At 39.5% G+C, this 19702-nt stretch overlaps 1 protein-coding gene across 4 annotated transcripts in view; it reads right to left on the bottom strand.

The window, feature by feature from the left end:
• LOC120453840 (protein tincar) overlaps positions 1-19702 on the bottom strand; it is a 63409-nt gene that overhangs the window by 23182 nt on the left and 20525 nt on the right. For all 4 annotated transcript variants that reach the window (XR_005616567.1, XM_039638734.1, XM_039638735.1 and 1 more), the window contains exon 3: positions 14253-14337. The gene's annotated coding sequence lies outside the window, so the exon portion shown is untranslated. The remainder of the gene's footprint in view (positions 1-14252; positions 14338-19702) is intronic.

Below are 19702 nucleotides of genomic sequence, written 5' to 3'. Positions count from 1 at the left end.
TATTATAAAGATATTTTAGGGTCTTAAGGTGACAAGGCTGCAATTTAGTTCAATTCTGCTGCCTTAAAACTGCTACCTCGAAACGTAATGCATTATATTATGAGTACTATTTTTCTCACTGCACTTACTGCAGTTTACTAACTGTAAGTCAGGTAAACTATTTGCAGCTTTGCGTGTTGCAGTTGTATCTAACACGTGTAGAGTCGTTAACATTTATGCCGCCTTTCAGCAATTTTGCGTTTTGTTTGACACCACCGCGAGAAAAGTGTGGAAAATGGGAAATAGGAAAATGGAAGTGGAAAACGCAGTTCCTTGGCCTTCCTTCGCGTCTTCTTTGTGCGCTCCGTTTGCCATGCAAAAATAATAAAATGTTTGCAATTTGTTCGCGTCGACGTCGTTTGTAATTAAGCGCGCTGCAACAACACATTTAACAAATGACCAGGAATGTGCCCTTATCCGCGTTTTTCGCGCTGCCCAGTAATTGACCCGATTTAATTGATAATGGCTGCTCTGTGAACGTATTGTCAATGGCACAAGCGACAGGAAAATGGCACTAAAATCAGAATATCAGAGTATCAGTTGACCATCAGAAGTAAGCCATTGCGATTTTATGTCCTGACAATGATAAGTATAGTTTTACAGATATTTATAATTCAGTTAACCAAATAAAATCCTTTTCCCTTCAAAGTAAATAATTAATAAATGGAATTTCGGTTCAGTTAAATATTATTTGCCCATTTACAGGAATCCGATACGTTTAGTTAGCCCAAATGAAACACCCCCGCCTGAAACCTAATATACTCGACGTTTACCGTCCATCTACTACCTTATCCACACAAACTCTGGTTGCAATCCAATAAATCCTGTGATCCTATGAATCCTGTTTCGTTTGCTCCTATTGATAATAATTTGATGTTAATTACAATCTTCACCAGGCACACCCAGAGCAACGAGTCCTGTTTCATGTTTGAGTTCCGGGGGCCATGTGCCTTTGTAACCGGTGAGAAGTTGAGGGTGGTTAATGTGGACCCAAGGCAGTGTCACTCCCTGGAGTTCCTTCATCCTTCCTGTTTTGACATACCCAACATGAGATTAGCCAGCCGCAAAAGTCATAAATGCAGATGTTTACATTTCTTTTCTCCCCTCTCCTCTCCCACTCCCACCTCCTTGTCTTCACTTGCTTCCTTTGGGGCATTTTCTTTGTCTTTTGTTTTGTGCCGGTGCAGCAGAAGATGGGGCAGGTGGCTGGAATGCGGGTGGTTGTGTTTTTGGGTGTGGTGTTGTGTTTTCGGGAGGCAGTCGAGGAGATAGACCAAGAACTTTTGCCCCTGTCCTTGGGGCAATTTGTCGCGTTCGCACGACTTTTACGCAGATGAAGCAGCCACTTTATGGGCGCTGAGAGGGGTGTGAGTACACAGTAAAAAGCGTGGACCTATTACGGTAGTGTAACCCCAGAAATCACGGAATCTTGAGATCATGAAAAGCTATTTCCACTTTAAACTATTCTTGAAGTATAATAATATGCACGGATTTTAAAAGATATTGTTTCTGTGTTATAGCATTAATGTACTTTTGAGAAAATATTTTGATTTACAGAAAGTGTATCTTTCCTTTTTTCTGAGTGCATGTGTGTTTGTCCCTGGCATTTCCTTTGTGTATTCCTGCGTAAAATTAAAATGTTTTGCTCTGGCAGCAGAAAAAGATAGCTCGGCTGCTCCTTGCTTTTTCCCGTCCCCCCGTTCGTGTTGTTAATGCAAATTAAAAACTTCACTTAACTGCATTTATTTGGTTAGCACAGTTCCCTCTGTCCGTTATACTTTCCATGCCACTTTCAAATTCTTCAGGTTGGTTCTAGAAAACCAACTCATTCCACATTAACTGACTCATTCTCTGGGAATGTCTTCCGTTTCCCCTGTAAGGGCGCAGACTCCAGTTCCGCCCCCAAGAAACAAGAGGGTGAGTAATACGAAAAAAATATGCTAAATGGCACTTGGCACCCCATAGCACCCACACGCTTTTCCCCCTTGAATTCAAGGCTCACACATTGCCTTTGGCATGCTCAAGTAGGCCACTCCGGCTAATTTATATGGGCAAGCAGCTTTTTCTTTCCACTTCTGCTTCATTTATCTCGATCCGAATGGAGAAACCCCTTCTCCACATTCCACACCAAACCCACTTTTATTTTTGATGGCCGAACGAACGGTCATTGCTGAAGAGCTGAACAAAGAAATGCAGTCGCAATTTTCATCTTTGTGAAATTGTCTTGATGCTTATATATTTATTTAAGCTTCCATTGCGTTGGGCTTTCTGCCTTTCTTGCCATTTTGCATAAATGAAAATGTTGCATTTTCCTCGCCGCATCATTTACTCTCGTCCATTTCCCATTTTTCTCTCCATTCAAAATCAAACACAATGAAAACTCGCTTTCTTTCGCCTGTATCTTGGCAGTTGGTTTTTTGTTACCGAAAGCAAGACAAATGTGACCACACTGCGAATTTAAATTGGGCCAAATTCTACTAACTAGGAAAAAAAAATTAAGCATTAAATTGCTTCAACGCAATAAATCAAATTTTTAAGCAAGACTTTGCAGATTTCAAGATGTTAAAAGACGCAAAATAATCTTTTTTCCAAACTTAAAGTAAACTTTAGCTGGCAGCAGCATCTTTCCTCAAGTATCCAAAATTTCTATTCACATTTCTGCAACATCGTGACTCACTTCTTAGATATATTTTCAGTCAGAGTTTCCAACAAACATGGACAAAGGAAACAAGGAGAAGAATTTATTTTTGGCATTGGCTTGCAAAAGTTTTTGGCTTAGCCGTGTGGTGGAGGATGGAGAACGGAGGTCGGGGTGGTAGGTTGGTTGCACGTGGCATGTTTTGAATTGGATTTACACATGTGTCGAGTTAATACGTGTTGCACCCCTCTGCACCATCGTCAGATGAAATTTTTTTCAATTTTAACTTTCCAGCACCCAATACGTGAGTGAGCTGAAAATGTGTTGCCGGCTTTCTGGGGCAGCTGGAAAATCCGTCAAAAACGTTTAACCCAGAACGGGTACAATTAATTTTGATTTATTATAGAGGGTTTACGGCCAAAAACTATGTTGGTGTAAACTTGGGAAAGCATAGCTCATAAGCTGTTATTAAAATCAATTTTTTTATTCCTAGGATTAAAGCGCAACGTCATAAATGACCTGGGAAAGCCAAAATCACCAAAAAACGTCCAAATAAAAAGCAACCAAACAAAAACAAAGCCACAAGGGAGCTAGGCAAATTTATGACTGCAATTAAATCGCTACCAGTGGGAAAATAAAATTAGAGCAAAACAAAATAAGCCATATAAATTAGAATGCGAATCGCATAAAATGACGCCAAATAAAAGCGGAGCCCATTGTCTGCATGTAAATTATCGCATCGAGTGGGCGCGCTCACTGCACCACCCATGCACCACCCAAAAAGCACCCAGCAAACCCATCCAAAACCCGGGGCAGCAACAAATGAGCCACATGCCACCACTTGCAGACGGTCTAAGCCCAATATTGCGTTGAAATGTTACCAATTCTGAGAGCGCTTAAATTGCGTTACACGTCGAGGGGTTGATGGGTTACCAACCAACCCTCTTCGAGTTCGATTCTCTGTCGCTTGCATTCCCGTAGAGCACTTGGCCCCCGGCGGAGTCCGGGTCGTAAAACTGCCGGGGAATTTATCGCATTCGAATGGATTTTTCGGGGGGTAAATTTCCGGCGGGGGTGTTTGGGCCCTGCTGTTGTGCAATCGACGTACTCAGCGGTTTGTTGTTGTTGTTCCTATGCACATGGCATGAGTGAGTTGGGCAGACTCAAAAAAAAAACGTATTCAAAGAGAAATCGTATGCCGCTTAAGAAAATCGATGAATCCCCCGAACAACATCAATGGGTTCCAAAACCCACCCTTCGGGGTCTCCGCACAGGTGGGTCGAAAACCCAGGGCACGCCATATTAAGCGGCATTTTGTTTTGAAATTTCCTACGGGTTGCCTACTTTGTCGCAAAAAACCAAAACAAGAAGGAAAACGTTGTTCCTTTTCTTGGAATGGGCAAAGGTTAAAGGGAAACTGGAACTGCGCACATGGCAAAAATGAAAAGCCGAACCAAAGGCATGAGAAAAAAATCAAGAAAGTAAGAACATGAAAGCCACTTTCATCAAATGTTGTACAAGTAGTACACGAAAGGCGGAGCGGAAAATTTACCCTTTTAGCAAGCGAAAGAGTTTACAAGATAGCACAGTAATCCTTTGTACATTCACAGAAAATGTTCATAAGAATGTTTGGCCTTCACTTTCCCGACATTTTCGCAATTCATTAAGTACTAAGCATTTAAAAATATTGTACGGCTCAAGTTGAATTACTTATAAAATTACTCCGTATATCAATAACAACAATAACAATTTTAATGGACATTTATATAGTAGTCGTATTTATTTATTACATTTTATAAAAAATAGTCAAACAAAAAAGGTATTTTCTAAATTGCTTGTCTGCTATTGCTCTAGTATTTCAAATAGAAACCCCATATTTTCACCCTTCAAAATCATATCTTTCATACACTGCTGCTAAGTACACTTCACAACATTGACATTCCCCTGCCGTTTATTTATTTAGTTTGTTGTTAATATTGCTAGCCCTCGGCGAAACAGTAACCCATTTATTTCTATCCGTTTTATATCCCTTACCATTTTCCCAGAGCCACAATCGCTGCTCCTGACAATTATTTCCTTTCAACTTCAGCGGCTAAAATTGGTTTTTTAATTAAGCCATAGCCAAGAACAACGATATTTTCCAACTCCCTCGCTGCCTCAGTAGTTATATTCCCACAGAAAACAGAAACAGCAATAGCAGAAACCAAGTTACACAAGCTAACCGAGTGACCAACTGGCGGCTATGAGCTGCTCATGTGAGTGGTAAACAAACAGAAGTGAGAACAAAGTGGGGAAAAAAAAGGAAAATTCCGCCGTGGGCTGAAAATGAAAAAGGCCAAAGAGGAGGAAACTAGGGAGTCCGTGGCTCATAATGATTGCATTGCAATTGAAATCAACTTTGGCATGTTCGCCTGATGGTCGTTCAATGGGCACAGAAGCCGCAGCTCAACGGGGCGTGTGCGCAATATTGATTCATAAACACATTTCGGCACGTTAGGCCTATACAAACAATCATATACTCGTATATTCCTATATGTACATACTCGTATATGGAAAACAGCATGATGTGACTTGGCCAGGATTTAATTGATTTTGTATTGTGTGGGAAATTGCAAAATCTGTTACAAGCATTTTCACTAAAGCCATCAGTAAGCCATTGAATAAATTATCCACACTCTATTCTGTACGTTTCTGCACATTTTACCAATAAATCGAAGCAATTTCCAGTCTGCACAAAAACAATTGCAAATGTTGGGATTTATATGACAAGTTCACTTATTTGCCAGAGTGCCAAAGGAATATGGAAACAACATCAGCAGCCTAGCAACAGACTGCTATCGTCAATGAGGAAATTTAAGCCGAAAGTATTTTGCTCAAGGATCAAACCGCAGCAAAGTGAACAGACGAGACAAAACAAGCTAAAGGCCAAAACCACAGGGCAATGAAGGATCAGCCAGCCAAGTGACAGGACAAACTGGAGCTAAACCGAACCGACCTGACCCAATCACTCCTCCACTGGTAGAAGCTATTAAAAATTGCACATGCCAGTAAAATTGAGACGGCAGCCAAAGTCGAGACCAGAGGTTTCAATTTCACTTAATAACAAAACCGCAAGGGGGTCAAGTTGAGATGGAGCAGGAAAAGGAGCTGCGGAAGATGAGAAATGGCCAGTGGTCACATTTGAGCGAGCAACAAAGTTGTTGCCAGAGCTGGAAATACAAAGCGGAAAAATGCAACCGCAGCTGGCAGCTGCTTTTCTTGCAAGCCACCTTCCCATAAGGTTCCTTGAAATGGTCTTTCACTGAGATCAAATCGTTTCGCAATCGATAAATAAGAATATATAATATAATAATAATACTTCAATAAGTCAAACTAAGTCATGAAAAACTGTTCATTGTTGTATTCTACTTTCAATTCAATGCAATCAAATATATCTACTAATATTGGAGAAATCGCTTCTTTATACAATATAAATCTCTGAGGAATAAATGCAACCAACAAATTTTATTTTTAAGCAACTTAAAAGCAATTCTTTAAAGATTACAATTGGTATTCATGCATTTTGGTAGTGACTGTAGACATATACATTTTTCAGCAGTGTTAAAAAAGAAGAACGTAAGCCAAATCAGCAAATCAAATGGCATGCAGATGCGGATGCCAAGTGCGTTTGGTTAGCAAAGAGGATTGTCAGGGGCGTAGGGGGAAAACGTAGAGGGACAAGGGGTTAGTTCAGCTGGCTGCCACAAGAATGCCGATAGTTGTCAGAGATTATGACACGAGAATGCCACAAGCAGGACACACCGACAGACAAAGACAGCTGCCTGGGGAAGAAGGGGGTTTTCCCTAAAGGAGAGGCTGGGAAACTTTCAAGCAATGAACACATTTGAGCATATTTGCATAAAACTCACTGCAAGGATGCAGCTGCCAAGGGGCGGAGGGGGTGGAAATTGAAGGTTTGGCTGGGAAATGCCAGAGCAACTCAAGCACGGACATTAAAAACGGCTCACTCTGACAACACGAAGTCTCTATGCACTCTCTAAAATTCGATTTCCAGATGGAAATCACCGAGTGAGCGCAAGGAAATTGCCTATCGGAAATGGGGCTTAACTGACGTTTCCTTGTCCTCCACATTTCGTGGCTGCAGTTGAAAAGGTGTTCAACGGAAACATTAGTAGCATTATCTGTTTTAAAAATATATAATATTTACAAATTTGAAAATCATAACGTTTTAAATACTTTTATACTATCATGTTTACTTATCAATATAGAAATGTCAATAACAACTGCTTTAGTATGAGAATGTATCTTATATCTAGCAAGTCTAGGGTATCTCTATCTTCCGAATCGATAATGCCGTTGAACAGGAAATATTTTGCCGTTAAACTTGATCAACTTGGGTGAACATGCAGAAAGAGGGCCACAGAATGAAAGAAAAAAGGAGCTGGTGGGATGTGACTTGGTACTTATTGGGAATAGTGGAAGTTCATGCCCGAAGAAAACTCATAAAAACTGCTGACAACAACAAACAGAATTACAAAAATGTATTCCCAGAATACTTTAAGCCCTGCGTTAGTGTGTGTGTGTGTCAGAGAGTGAGTTTGTCCTTTGGCAGCATCTTTATCTGCGCACCAAAGTCTAAAAGGCTCTATAAGCTACGATTATTAAAAATGGGAAATACTTTTCCACCCAGCAAAGGATTTCCGCAAAGCTGTTTTTCTTCTCTCGTTTGATTGCAGTTTATGCATATGAATGAAATTGTTTGGCTCTCAACGTGTCCCATAACAAAGATAGAAGCGGTAGACCAGGATAAGATGAGCAGAAAACGAAGTTAGGCAAAAGACAAAAGTGCAGCAGCAAAGAAAAGCCAAAGACAATTTGCATTGAAAGCGAGTAATCGTTCGGTCATGGAAAACCAAAACCCCGATGCAGGTCTCGCAATTTAGTTATACAAAAATCGTAAGGCTAGCTAGCAGCTTAAGTTTCTGACTTAGTTAGTGGCTGGGAAAATACAACTTTTGCCGGCTCACAACAGGCAAAAAATAAAACACGCACACACCAAAGTGGGCTAAATTGTGGGTAGAAATGCATTATTCATTTAAAGCGACCTCTGGCCTCTCTTTCTTATCACATCGCTTCGTTTCTTTCGTTTATACAGCCCGTCCATAGTAACCATTAGTCAAGCGTGAAATGCTAAACTGAAATTTTGTGTTCAACAAATGTTGACAGCTAACGCGGCAAACTCCGCCTCTCAGGAGACTCCATTCCCTTGCCCGATTTTTCCACGCTTTTCTCCACCGATTTCCCCACATTTTCCCACCACCTCCATTAGGCGCCGCCCTTGACAGCTGCTGGCAGAGATGGAAGCTCTGCGACAAAGTGACGCAAAGTTTAATTGAAATTCTAGAAGGAATTTGCACAAAACTCGTGCGGATAAGCAGGAGTGAGGAAAACAGCAAAGGACTGACTTCCCGCAACTCGAAATTAGTTTTACATATTATTAGGTATATTGAAAATAAAGCTAAAAGTTTGCTCCACAGCCAGTAAAAAAACTGGAAAGAAATCATAAAACAAGATTTCAAAAGTGGCTAAAAAAAGGACTATGAAAACTTTTTAATTATTTACATTTACATTTTCTGTAAGAGTAAATAAAACGTGATGTTTACAATTAATTGTAAAGTTAATGTATAAATTCACAAAAAAGCTAATTTATTATATGAGTATCCGTATACGAACGAAGAAAAACACCGTTGCTTTTTACATTTGTTGTTAAAATAGATCGAAGGGAAATTGAGCTTCATATATTTCACTTTTTTAGTTAGTATTTATTATTTGAAAGAATGACTGATTTGCAAGAGTTGATTTCATAACCTTTAAAATGAAAAAAAACAGAATGTTTGAAACACTTCAATTGCATGTATTTCCAATTATAGAATATATATTTTGCTAAGCTTAATAGACTCATGATATTTATGCCCTCTCGACTTGCAGTTCAAAACTCTCGAGGAAGGCAGCTCGAATTCCCTTTGATTCATCAGCCACTTTTTGGTACTCGGTTGGTTAAGTTGCGGGTCGAAAGCTACTTGAAGAATGAAATTTCCATTTGGCCTTATGAAAATTAAATGAAGCCAGAGCTCCAAAATTCCAAATTCCAAACCTACAATAAGTGAATGGTAGGAGGGCAAGGAATGGGGGTCAGTGTTTTAAGAGTGAGAAAAGTCAAGTGCCACAAACATTTAGGTTTCAGGGAGTTAAGTGCTTCTCATATGGCGCAAGCTGTTCATAATTTGTTTCCCCGGAAAAACTCCCAGTAAACTCCCAGAACATTTTTTAATTTTTTTTCTTTCGTTCTTGTTTATTTGCCGTTGGGTTTGACTCTTCTGTCTTTCTCTTTTTTGTCCTGCCTCTGCAGTGTTTTTTGAAGTTTATTACATATAACTTTCTTTGGTCGCAAGTTAAAGATTTCCCAATTGAAGCAGATAAGAAAATGTACATATAAGTGACACACACGCACACTGGTGAAATGCGAGCTACCAGGTACCAAAAAGTGGATAAAAAAGTTGGGGAGGCACATCTCCTGGTAACATGAAACTTTCTTCTTTTTTGAGGGGGAGTCAGGGTTTAGAATCACAGCTGGCAGTTGAATATAACACTTATCGCCCAAAAATGAGGCTGAAAAAAGAGGAGATGGCCTCTATAAAAGTGGGTTTATAGATATGCGATCTTTGCTTTTTATTGGTTTACATGGGTTGCGAAGAGGTAGAAAGCTCGCCTGGCGTTTGTAGTTTTCCTACTCAACTTAATCCTTTCTTATTGAAAAGCGAAAACGAGCAAAAAGGAGTGCCTGGCCCACCCAGAAGATAAATCTTTATGTATCTGAATGGCTGGTTGGTTGGCACGTGCGGCTTGAAAGGCAGTTTACAGCTGCTTGTGGGCCAGGAAAATGCCTGGCAACGCTTTAGACCAATTCGGAGTTGAGCAAATTTATGACTTGATTACAATACGCATACGCCCCGTCGCCGCTGACAAAGGGAGCGAGTCGGAAAAACGGCGGATGGCCGGGAAATTAAGTGGGAAAAACTTGTGTGTGCCCCGGCTGGTCTAAAGCAAATGGCAAATAATGTAATAATATGACAGAAGAAAAGAAGCCCGATAATGCACACAGAAGAAACAACAATAAAAGCTTGCAAAAAGCGAGCCAGAATAATGGAGGAAATGGGGGCGTGGCTGTGTAAATTGTGGTGACAACAATTCAATTTAACGCCCCACTGAACTCAGTACTCGCTGGATTCTGGCCTTTGTTTTCACTCTACCTTTTGGCTGCCTCCTTTTGTTCAGCACTGCGTTTTCTATAAAATTTAATTTATATTTAATTCAATTTATTATACTTTCCTTTGACCACTGCACAGCACACGAGTTTGCTTCAAACATATTTAATTGTACTTTATAGCAGCTGAAAAGCATATATCATATATATTTTCTAATGTCCAGTTTGGTTAAGTGTCAAGTTTCATATGACAACCGAGCGAGATTGATTGATGGGTTGATTGATGAATGGCTGGCTGGCTTAAAGAAATTAAAAGTGCCAGACGGCATGGCACTTGAGTTGCTGTCAGTATATTTAGCGTGCCGAACGTTTGGCTTACATATGATAATAATAATAAGATTCAACACTACCGCAAAATATTAGCTTATCTAGCTATTCTATATATAAGAATATTTTCTTTTCTAAAAAAGAAACGAAGGCTTGAATTGGGTATAACCTTTCCAAACTTAATCTGCTTAGCTAACGTGCCGATATTGTGTTGACATAACGAAATGAAAAATTATTTCGGCAGCAAATGAAGAAATTTTTCATTCTATTGAATTACAATTACATTGCCTTCAATGGCATGTGTTGTCCTGATATCCCTGTGCGCCTCTCTGTTTTAGCACCTATGTATGTGCTCCTTTCAAATGCACACACACAGTGTCGGCATAAGTATATATACGTTTACCCAAAAAGTATACAAAAGCACACAAGGACACACATAGAAGTCAAATCTAATAATCAGCTTGGCACCTAACGAATGTGAAAATGCTGATGGTGAAAACTCGGCAAGGGGGTGCGGGGTAATGCGGAGAAAAATTAGGAAGGGGAAAATGCGGTTACTGCTGGCGGTGACATTTGAATTTTTGGCCATTTTAGCGCAAATTTCTTTATTTTTTTGCTCGTGCTATTTGTTTCTCTGCTACCCAACTCATGATTGTTTGGTTTGGTTCAGTTTGGTTGGGTTTCTTTCCTTTCTTTCAGCTTTTTGTGCTCTTTTGCCCGAAAATAACGTGACATGCATAAATAATTGACTTTTCACAAAATGCGCCATGGCAGCGGCAAACAAACAAAGCACCAGGAGCAAAAACAACAAGCACGTGGAGGAAGCGGAAATGAAATATGGCGGAATGGTAAAAATGGCGAACTAGTGAATGCCAAAATGGCGGCGGCCATATTGGGTTCGAAGGCGGGAAAGAGAAAGAGAGACAGCGCATCCAAAGTGCCATAAAATATTTATTTGCAACCTAAAAGCAGCTGCCACATGACGAGGGATAACCAGATGAACGGGATATAAGAAAGGACCAAAGAGAGCGGCGGAACCGTGAAAATCTATTTAAAAATCAGTCCGCAAGCGTCTCCTTGCGGCTTGGTTAAAAGGCCGTGAAAAGCAAATATCCCCGCTGATTGACAATTAATCAACTAAATTGAATTGTTATTGTTAGCATTTATGCCATCCAGATAAACAAAGTATCCGTATGGAATGTACACAGTATGAATTTGTTCAAATGGGCAAATCAATTTGCCAAAATGAAAGCCAAACAAACGGTAAACGGAGTGGAAAAGGGAAAATATCAATGGCCTGAAAAGTAAACTCGAAACTAAAAGCATAAATATTTAGACAGAATCTATTTTATACAAATAAGCCGAGCAACCAATTGTTGGCTAAACCTTTTACAACATTGTTGAGTGACCACTTGCCACTAGATTTTTAGGGTATGTGCGACTGCTCTGATTTTGAAAGCATGCTGTAAAATGTAGCAGTTTTATTCTACAAATAAACATTGAAGCCAAAAATTACGTAGGGAAACCAATTCTCTCAGTCCCCCGAATTAAAATGGGCAACCAACGAAGCAGTACTACATTTCAGTGCACTTTTTCCTGCAATTTGTCGCAAAGTTTATTTGTCAACCCCAAAACCACCGACTTTTCTCTGTCCGCTTCTGGTCTTTAAGGCCAATTTATAAACTCGGCTTCGCTGCGAAAGTGACCGAACAAATTCTTTTACTTCTTTTGTGCCATAATAATTTATAAGCCATTTTTATGGAACTATTGCTGTTTTCTGGCACTATTGGAAATACTTACAAGGGCCAATGGATAGTGGATAGCACTCTTTGAATGGTCAATTTGTTGGCGACCATTTGGAATTATTAATGGACGGCTTTGTTCGGTCTTTTCTGAGTTTTCTGGGGTGGATGGAGTTGGGGAGTAAATTCAATTTTGGTTAAAATGTTTTCAATGTAACTGCTTGCCTCGTGTCCTGTAATTGCATATGTGGTTGTGTGGTGACATATGCCAAAAATGTGACTGCAATTCAGGACTGCCAGAAAACGGGACACGAACATTTTCGAGGGACACAATTTTTGGGAAACTTGGATTCTTGGTTGTCTGCGTATTGTCCTTTCTGTGTTTGCCCTGTTGTGCTGTGTACTGTATGACTTGTAGTCACTCGAGATCCCCATCACCTCCGCCCACGTAGTCTAGCTTCTGGTTTTTTTTGCAGCATTTCAAAAGTTTTTCCAGTGAGATTGCAAGCAAACATTCACAACATTGTTGTAGTTGTTGCTGCGATGGTTGCTGTTGCTATTTGGGTTTTTAGCATGCGACGCCATTTGTGGCCCAGTCTGCCAAAGTCCCCACCATTCCCCCTCTTCTCCTTTGCGCTCTAGGAAACTACGCACGTTGAAAGGAAAAGCAAAAGCAAAGGCGGCAGCAGCAAGAACCCAAAAACTTAATAGCACTTTTTTACCCACTCTTCAAGTAGAAATGGAACTAAAAGGGATCTAGAATGGGTCCACACCCACACTATCATACTTCCTTCCTCCTTCAATCCTGCGTGTTCGAAAGTCCTTCTGTGTGTGTCCGTGTGTGTGTCCAAAAGTGTTAAAGGCCCATTGTTGCTGTCTCTGTTTCTATTGTTACTTGCTCGTACCCTATTAATAACAAACGGGGTGTATATAATAATCTTTTTCATTGATTATTCAAAATTTCGAGAATAGAAAAACAAAGCCCTTTTAGAGATAACACCTTGGGACTTATATGCGCACCATTTGATATATAGTCCAAATTCATTAGATTAAATTCCTATTTCCTAAGAGCTTGTTATCATGTGATCGTAAAATATTAAAAAATTTTTTATAAATTAGCAAAGTAACCTGATAAATGGACCATATCATGTCTAAGCAGCCCACATTTCTTTTTAAGAGCACTTTCCAGGGAATTAAGCAGGTCTCAAAGTTTTGACCAACCTTTTACACTTATTTGCTATACTAGCCAGTGCCTTCCGTTTTCTTTTTTGACCCAACTTCGAAAGGGAGAGGTAGAAAATGTACCAACCTTTCCAAGTTTTTCTATGCTTCTTGGGGGTGTGGAAAGGAAAAGGAAAATTTTTGCCTTCGCTTCACCGCTTTGTTTACGACCAAATCCAAAACAATGGCATTTTTGCGCATGAGCGCATTTAAGCCAAGTTTTGCTGCCTGTCGTTGTCGATGTGGTTCGTGTTGTTGTTGCTCTTACACTTAAACTAAACTTTTCAACTGCTATTTTCTGATGCTCCTTCCGTGTGACTAAGAGTCTTCCTGCTCTCGACTCGTGCTGCTTAAATATGCACCTTTTCCCGGTCTTTTTACCCCCTTCTGGCCAGATGTGAATTATTACGGACATCTTTCCGGCTCAAACCATAGGATATCTGGGCCAGCTAGCCAGGTGAACGAGCAGTTTTGCTCCTTTGGAATTGCAATTGCCCGAATCATACGACTCATTGACTTGGCATTGCTATTTTTCCCTGTACTTTTCCCCAGTTCATCCTTGTTTGCCGTTTGCATTAGTAATACAAATTGCACGGGAAAAGTTCAACAAACTGCATTTCTTCATAAAATAAAAAAACCAAAACCTACACTTGCTGAAAAAAACTGGTTGAATTGCAGACCAATTTGATTGAAAACTGTAAGAGTTAAATAAATGTTCGCTGCTTAAGCTTATGGGTTAAATTTAGTAAAACATTAAATTCGCTTTTAAGATACCCAAAATTTATTCTACACTCTCTAAAATCGATACAATTTATAGCCTATACTAAATTGTGTGCAAACAAATCAAAATGGACTACCATAAATTTCATTAGCCTGCATATTTTAAAATATTTATACACCGTATAGACTTAATTGAGTTTAAGGCAAATGAAATTTCATTGCAAAATGCAATTTATGGAAAAATGGAAAATGCATTGCAAATAAAGCAAGAGCACATTTTCCGCAATAAAAATCAACTCACCATCGATATTAATTGGCGGAACCGTAGCGCACTTTTGCCTCAAAGTAGGTTCCGATTGGTTGGCTTCAATTTGTTATAGTCGATGCTGCGAAAAAAGAAGGAAAACCATCGAAATGGAAATATAAATAAATTGATTTATGACGGCCACGGGAAAGTGATGAATCAAATGCACGGTTAAGCAATAAAGTCAACAGTCCTATCCCTTTAAAAATCGCCTGCTTGAGAGCCTATCACTAACAAAGATTAATATACCGATAATAACAAATTTTACTTATAAAATCTAAGCAATTTTCACTTCTAAAATACGTAGCACAGTTACCTACATGCTACATTTTATCTTATACTCTCAAATAACAAATTAAATTCCGCCCCAGTCGATAAAACCTATAGTTCACGACCATCAATAGCTTCATTTTGCGTGTTTATTTACTTTATCGAGTGTCAAAAATAGCATCATAATCAGCAAAGCCAATAAAAATACAAGCAGAGAGTAGAAAGATAGTACAAATAAAATTTCCAGCTATTTCGCAGATGGAGACCAAATAAGAAAGGACAAATATCGGGCACAGCGGGCTCCCCAAGATGAAAAGGGAAAACTTTGGTGGAGGAACATTTTTCCAAGTATACTTATGTCATATTATTGACGATGATGGCAAATGAACCACGAATATTGAGGGGGCACGGAAAAAAGAGGAGTGGGTTGGGGTCTGTCAGTCAGCAATTTCATCAGCTTAAACTGATGACAGTTGAAAAATGTGCTTCCACTTGACTCCGCTTTTTTGCATTTTTTTCTTGGCTGTTTTTGTATATTTAAAAATACATAAAATGGCGGTGACATTTGACAGAGGCAAAACTCGAGAACAAAAAGCACACGATGAAAAATTTGCAGGAAAGTTGTTTACTCCTCCAAATTGCTTTTTGATGAAACTCAATAGTCTTAATAAAATTTGAAACATATAGAGGCAAATGGTATCTCTTTAAAAATATGCCAACTCCTAATTTATTTTGTTAATTGTTTTAAATATGAAAATTAGAATTCATGCTTTGCCCACAAAAACTTTGGAATTAGCATATTGTTTACTCACAAAGTACGCTCAACTTTTACATTTATGCATATATACAATCCCACATGTTTCTTTCCTGTGTATATTGTGTCAATTCCTCAATTTGTAGTTAGCTAAGGAGAAAGCCTGTCGAGCGAACGCAGCTGGTTCTCATTTTGCAAAGTGTGGCGCCTCAGCCGTATGCAAATGTCGAGCGCCGCCTTTGAGCAGTGCTTTTTTGTGGAAGTAACCTGCCGAAAATCAAACAGTAAATCGAAACCACTGCCGCAGGCGTCCTTGTGACATTCAAGCCGCAAAGTGTCGGTCATTTCATACGACAAATCGGCCGCACACATTGTCAAACATGCCACCTCAGAGGCTTGACACACCGGAACCGCCAGCTAAAGCACACACATCCTCACCCAGCCTATCCTGCATATATACACATACAATACCACACCACAAGTGGGAAAGTTCTCCAGCCCGGAAACTTTCCACACGCCAGAACAATTTGTTTAGCTTCGAAGGCAAATCCTTCGACTGGTGTTGTCCTCTGCATAACAAATATTGCCTGTAATTTAATTAATCTCTCACGAAAGTATTAAAGTTTGACCCGAAGCGAATGCTGGTGGTGGGGATTACCACAGTAAACTTTTACATCTGAAAAACAATACTTGATGTTCACAATAAAGTCAGAGAGACGCAGTTGATATTCAGGATTAAAGCCATCGAATATATTTTATAGAACAAACGACTGCTTTAAATATTTTTTAAATATACCTAAGCTAATGTTAGTACCGAAGATTTATATTTACCATTTACATACAAGACCAAATTTAAAATGACTTGAAATGTAAACATTAATTTATAATTTTCCTTAGGGAGTCTTTACTGTTCCAGCATGAGTTTTGGATATCAATTAAATGCAAAACACAAACAGGAAGAGATGCGCAGTGTGAGAGGCCCGAAAATCTATTAGGACACCATTCAAAAACTTTGGACAATTCAGGCACGCACTTTGATTAATTTTAAGACAATAATCATAAATGAGGTTCGGTCTATCCCATCGCCCTGTCAATCTCTAGCTCTCCTCGGCCATCTCTGTCGCTCTCATCTTAATGTGTTTACGTGCCTACGAGAATCTCTATGGCATACTTATCCGGGTTATCGTTCATAGAGAACCCAGGCACGTCCTTTTTTGCCATGTCCCTGTCTCTTTCTATCTTGCTGCGAAGAACGTAGTTCTCTCTTTTCTGGGTTAGTTAATTTCGACGCCACGCGGGCAGGAACTTTAAGTCGATGGAAAACTTAATCAAACTTCCTTACGGCAACCGTAGTTCGAGCTCCTTGTCCTGCAGCTGCAAAAGTTTCTCTCTCGGTTCAGTTTGCTTTTGGCCGAAAAGAGTTTTCGGCACGCAACACTACGGCCAATGGCTTCGTTAACTCGTTGGAGGATTCCCCGCCCCCCGTCCCGCCATTCCCAGCTTTCACCTGGCAAAACGGCTTGCGTGTTCGGATGTTATTTATAAAATGCTAAGCGCGCTGCTCGCATCCTCCTTTTGGCCTCGACTGCAGCTAACCGGAAGCCTTCAACTTGACCAAGAAAAAAATATTCTGTACTTCAAGACATGCCACTGAAAAAAAAAACTGAGCATGTTCTTCAAATTTGTATATACTGACCGAATCGATAGGCAATAAAATTGAATAGGGCATAAAGCTCATTTTTAAATGACTTTATTCTAAAGCTATAAAGTAATCTTTTCAACTATAAAAACTTTAATTTAAATCATATATTTAATTATTAATTAATGTATATACAATTTTGCTCAGTGATTTTATAGCTTTTCCAGCTCTTTTCAATGGGTTTTGCCTTTGTGGCGTTTATCTTTTAATTGGGTTTCAGTTTTGGTTTAGTTAATGGCAAAATGTTGCTGTTGTTGGACTGTGCAAAATATTAGCGAATAATTTCCACAATTACTTCCATTGACTGACCACTGACCCATCCTTCAGCCCTTAATCATTTGCATATTTCATTAGAGTTTCACCGTTTCATTTTGAGTTCTTTTGAAGAGTTGGATCAGGTTGAAGGAGTTTGCTTCGTTAAGGAAAAGTGGGTTAAAACGTGCATAACTTTATTATACGTTATTAGGAAATCCTGATATAAATTATAGGATTCCTTGCGCACATTCGAGGTCATTCTATCACTTACCACCGAAAATTCGAAAGAATAATTTCCATATTAGGTTCATTGAATTGGATTAAAAGGAAACCGAAAGAGGGGGAGAACTTCTAGGAAGCGATCAAAAAAATCGATAAAATTCCTCACCCAGCTTTACCAAAAATTTCTCGACAAGCGAAATGCCTTCCTGGAGGTATGCCCCAAAAAATTGGGAATCTAACCCCTGGCAAATTCCCACCCACACGATCCATGTAAGCACATTCAGCGCCATCAACAATTTATCACAGCAAACTGAACGAAATCTCATTTGCAAAAGAAGTTAGCGGGGTCGGGGAAAAAATTTACCAATGTTCAGAGCTTGTCAAACTGTTCAACACGGGCCAGGAAAAAGTAAGGAGGAAAACCCCAAACGAAAAAAAGAAAATAAAACATGACCAGACGGAAGCTGCGACAAAGCAAATTTATGTTTTCGGACAAAAAAATGAAAACGAACGGGAAAAGCGAAAGGAAATGCGTGCAAAAGGGTTCTGTTCTGCGCGTCTGCAGAGTCTGGAAAGTTGAGGGAAATAAATAAGGAAATAATGTTTAACTTTCGCCGGGGCAAGAAGCAATCAAATGCTACAAGCTGTGCCATGGGAGATTTTCACAATTTCCCCCGACTCATTTATCAAAATCAGGCAGAGAAATAGAGAAATATGAGACTCGAGTCGGGCAATTTACAATGCTGATCCCAATTTGATTGCCGAGCGGAACACCAACTAGAAAGAGTGCGACATGAAAGTCCTTCGCCTCTATGTCCTTTGTCCTGTGGCATTAAAAATGAAAAATTTCCTATCAGCAGTCAAAAGTAAAAAAAAAAAACAAAGGAAAAGTCAACAAGCAACTGAGTGGTTGCAGCAGCCACTTGCTAGCTTTTAAAGGAATGTGTCACCTTGCACCACCATCCTTCGCCACTTCCCTGCACCACCCATGAATCCACCTCCCTGCTTTTTGGCCACTGGCAAAATTGTTGCAGAAAATTTACGCAAACATTTGGCCCTGGCAATCTGCAGACTTTATGGGTGATTCCCGTGCGACTCAACTTTTTCTTTTGGCCAGGGTATGGGTGTGTGTAAACCGAGTCTTTGTCTCAGTCTGGTTAATGGCGCAAAAGGACTTTAAACTTTTTTATTGTCAAAGCTGCAAAACTTTTGTCGCCGCTTGAGTGTTGGTGCCTTGTGTGAGTTCTACATTTTATTGGAGAATTATACAAAGGAAAGATTGAAATCTATGGCAAAATATGGGCAAACTTTATCTAGGCGTGTGCGAACAAATGGTTATGATTTCCTTTGAATATTGAACAACATTTAATTCAAAGAATTTATCGATATTTAAAATTACAGCAAAATTTCCGTTCTTAAGTCTGGACCGCTCAGCAACTCATTAGTTTGCACTAGCGTTTTTACAATCCATCCTGCAACAAAGACTCGCTCGAAACCTTGGTGGCATGTCTCCTCGTTTCGAGCGCATTGCAAATGATAAATTTAGCATTTTCCTGTGTGAAGCCTTCGTTTTTGTGGAAGTGCGATTCTTTGTTGTCTGGCAAGTGGCATTAAGTTCTTCATAGCACAGATTGGGGATTTCGGTAAGGAAAAGTTATATTTTTTTTTAGATTAGCTTTAAGTTGCATTACTGTTAGATGGCGAGATTTACAGCTGTCAAGTGATTTATTCTCAGTTTGGTTTGGCAATTCGTCATGCGTGCTTACAAAATCCAACTCGTGCAAGAATTGAAACCAAACGATCATCAAGCAAGGCGTAGATTCGTCGAATGGGCCAAAACGAGATTGCTGTTGTTCCCGATTTTTCATAAGCCTCCAAGATCTTGTGATTTAACACCGCTAGACTACTTTTTGTGGGGCTATGTAAAGTCATTGGTCTATGCGGATAAGCCACAAACGCTAAACCATTTGGAAGACAACATTCGCCGTGTTATTGCCGATATACGGCCAAATATTGGAAAAAGTCATTGCAAATTGGACGTCCAGATTGGACTACATCCGAGCCAGCCGTGGCGGTCATATGCCAGAAATCATATTTAAAATGTAATGCCACAAGATTATCTTTCATGTCAATAAAATTCATGTCAATCGAATAATCCATCGTTGTTTTATTGCAATTTAAAGTTCTATACCTCTAAAAAAAACACCCTATATATAGTATATAATTTATGGCCATTTGGATGACGGC

Source organism: Drosophila santomea, chromosome 3R (genome assembly GCF_016746245.2).
Source record: "Drosophila santomea strain STO CAGO 1482 chromosome 3R, Prin_Dsan_1.1, whole genome shotgun sequence".
NCBI lineage: Eukaryota > Metazoa > Arthropoda > Insecta > Diptera > Drosophilidae > Drosophila > Drosophila santomea.
The sequence above is the reverse complement of the archived record's forward strand: the minus strand, read 5'-3'. Positions and strand labels throughout refer to the sequence as shown.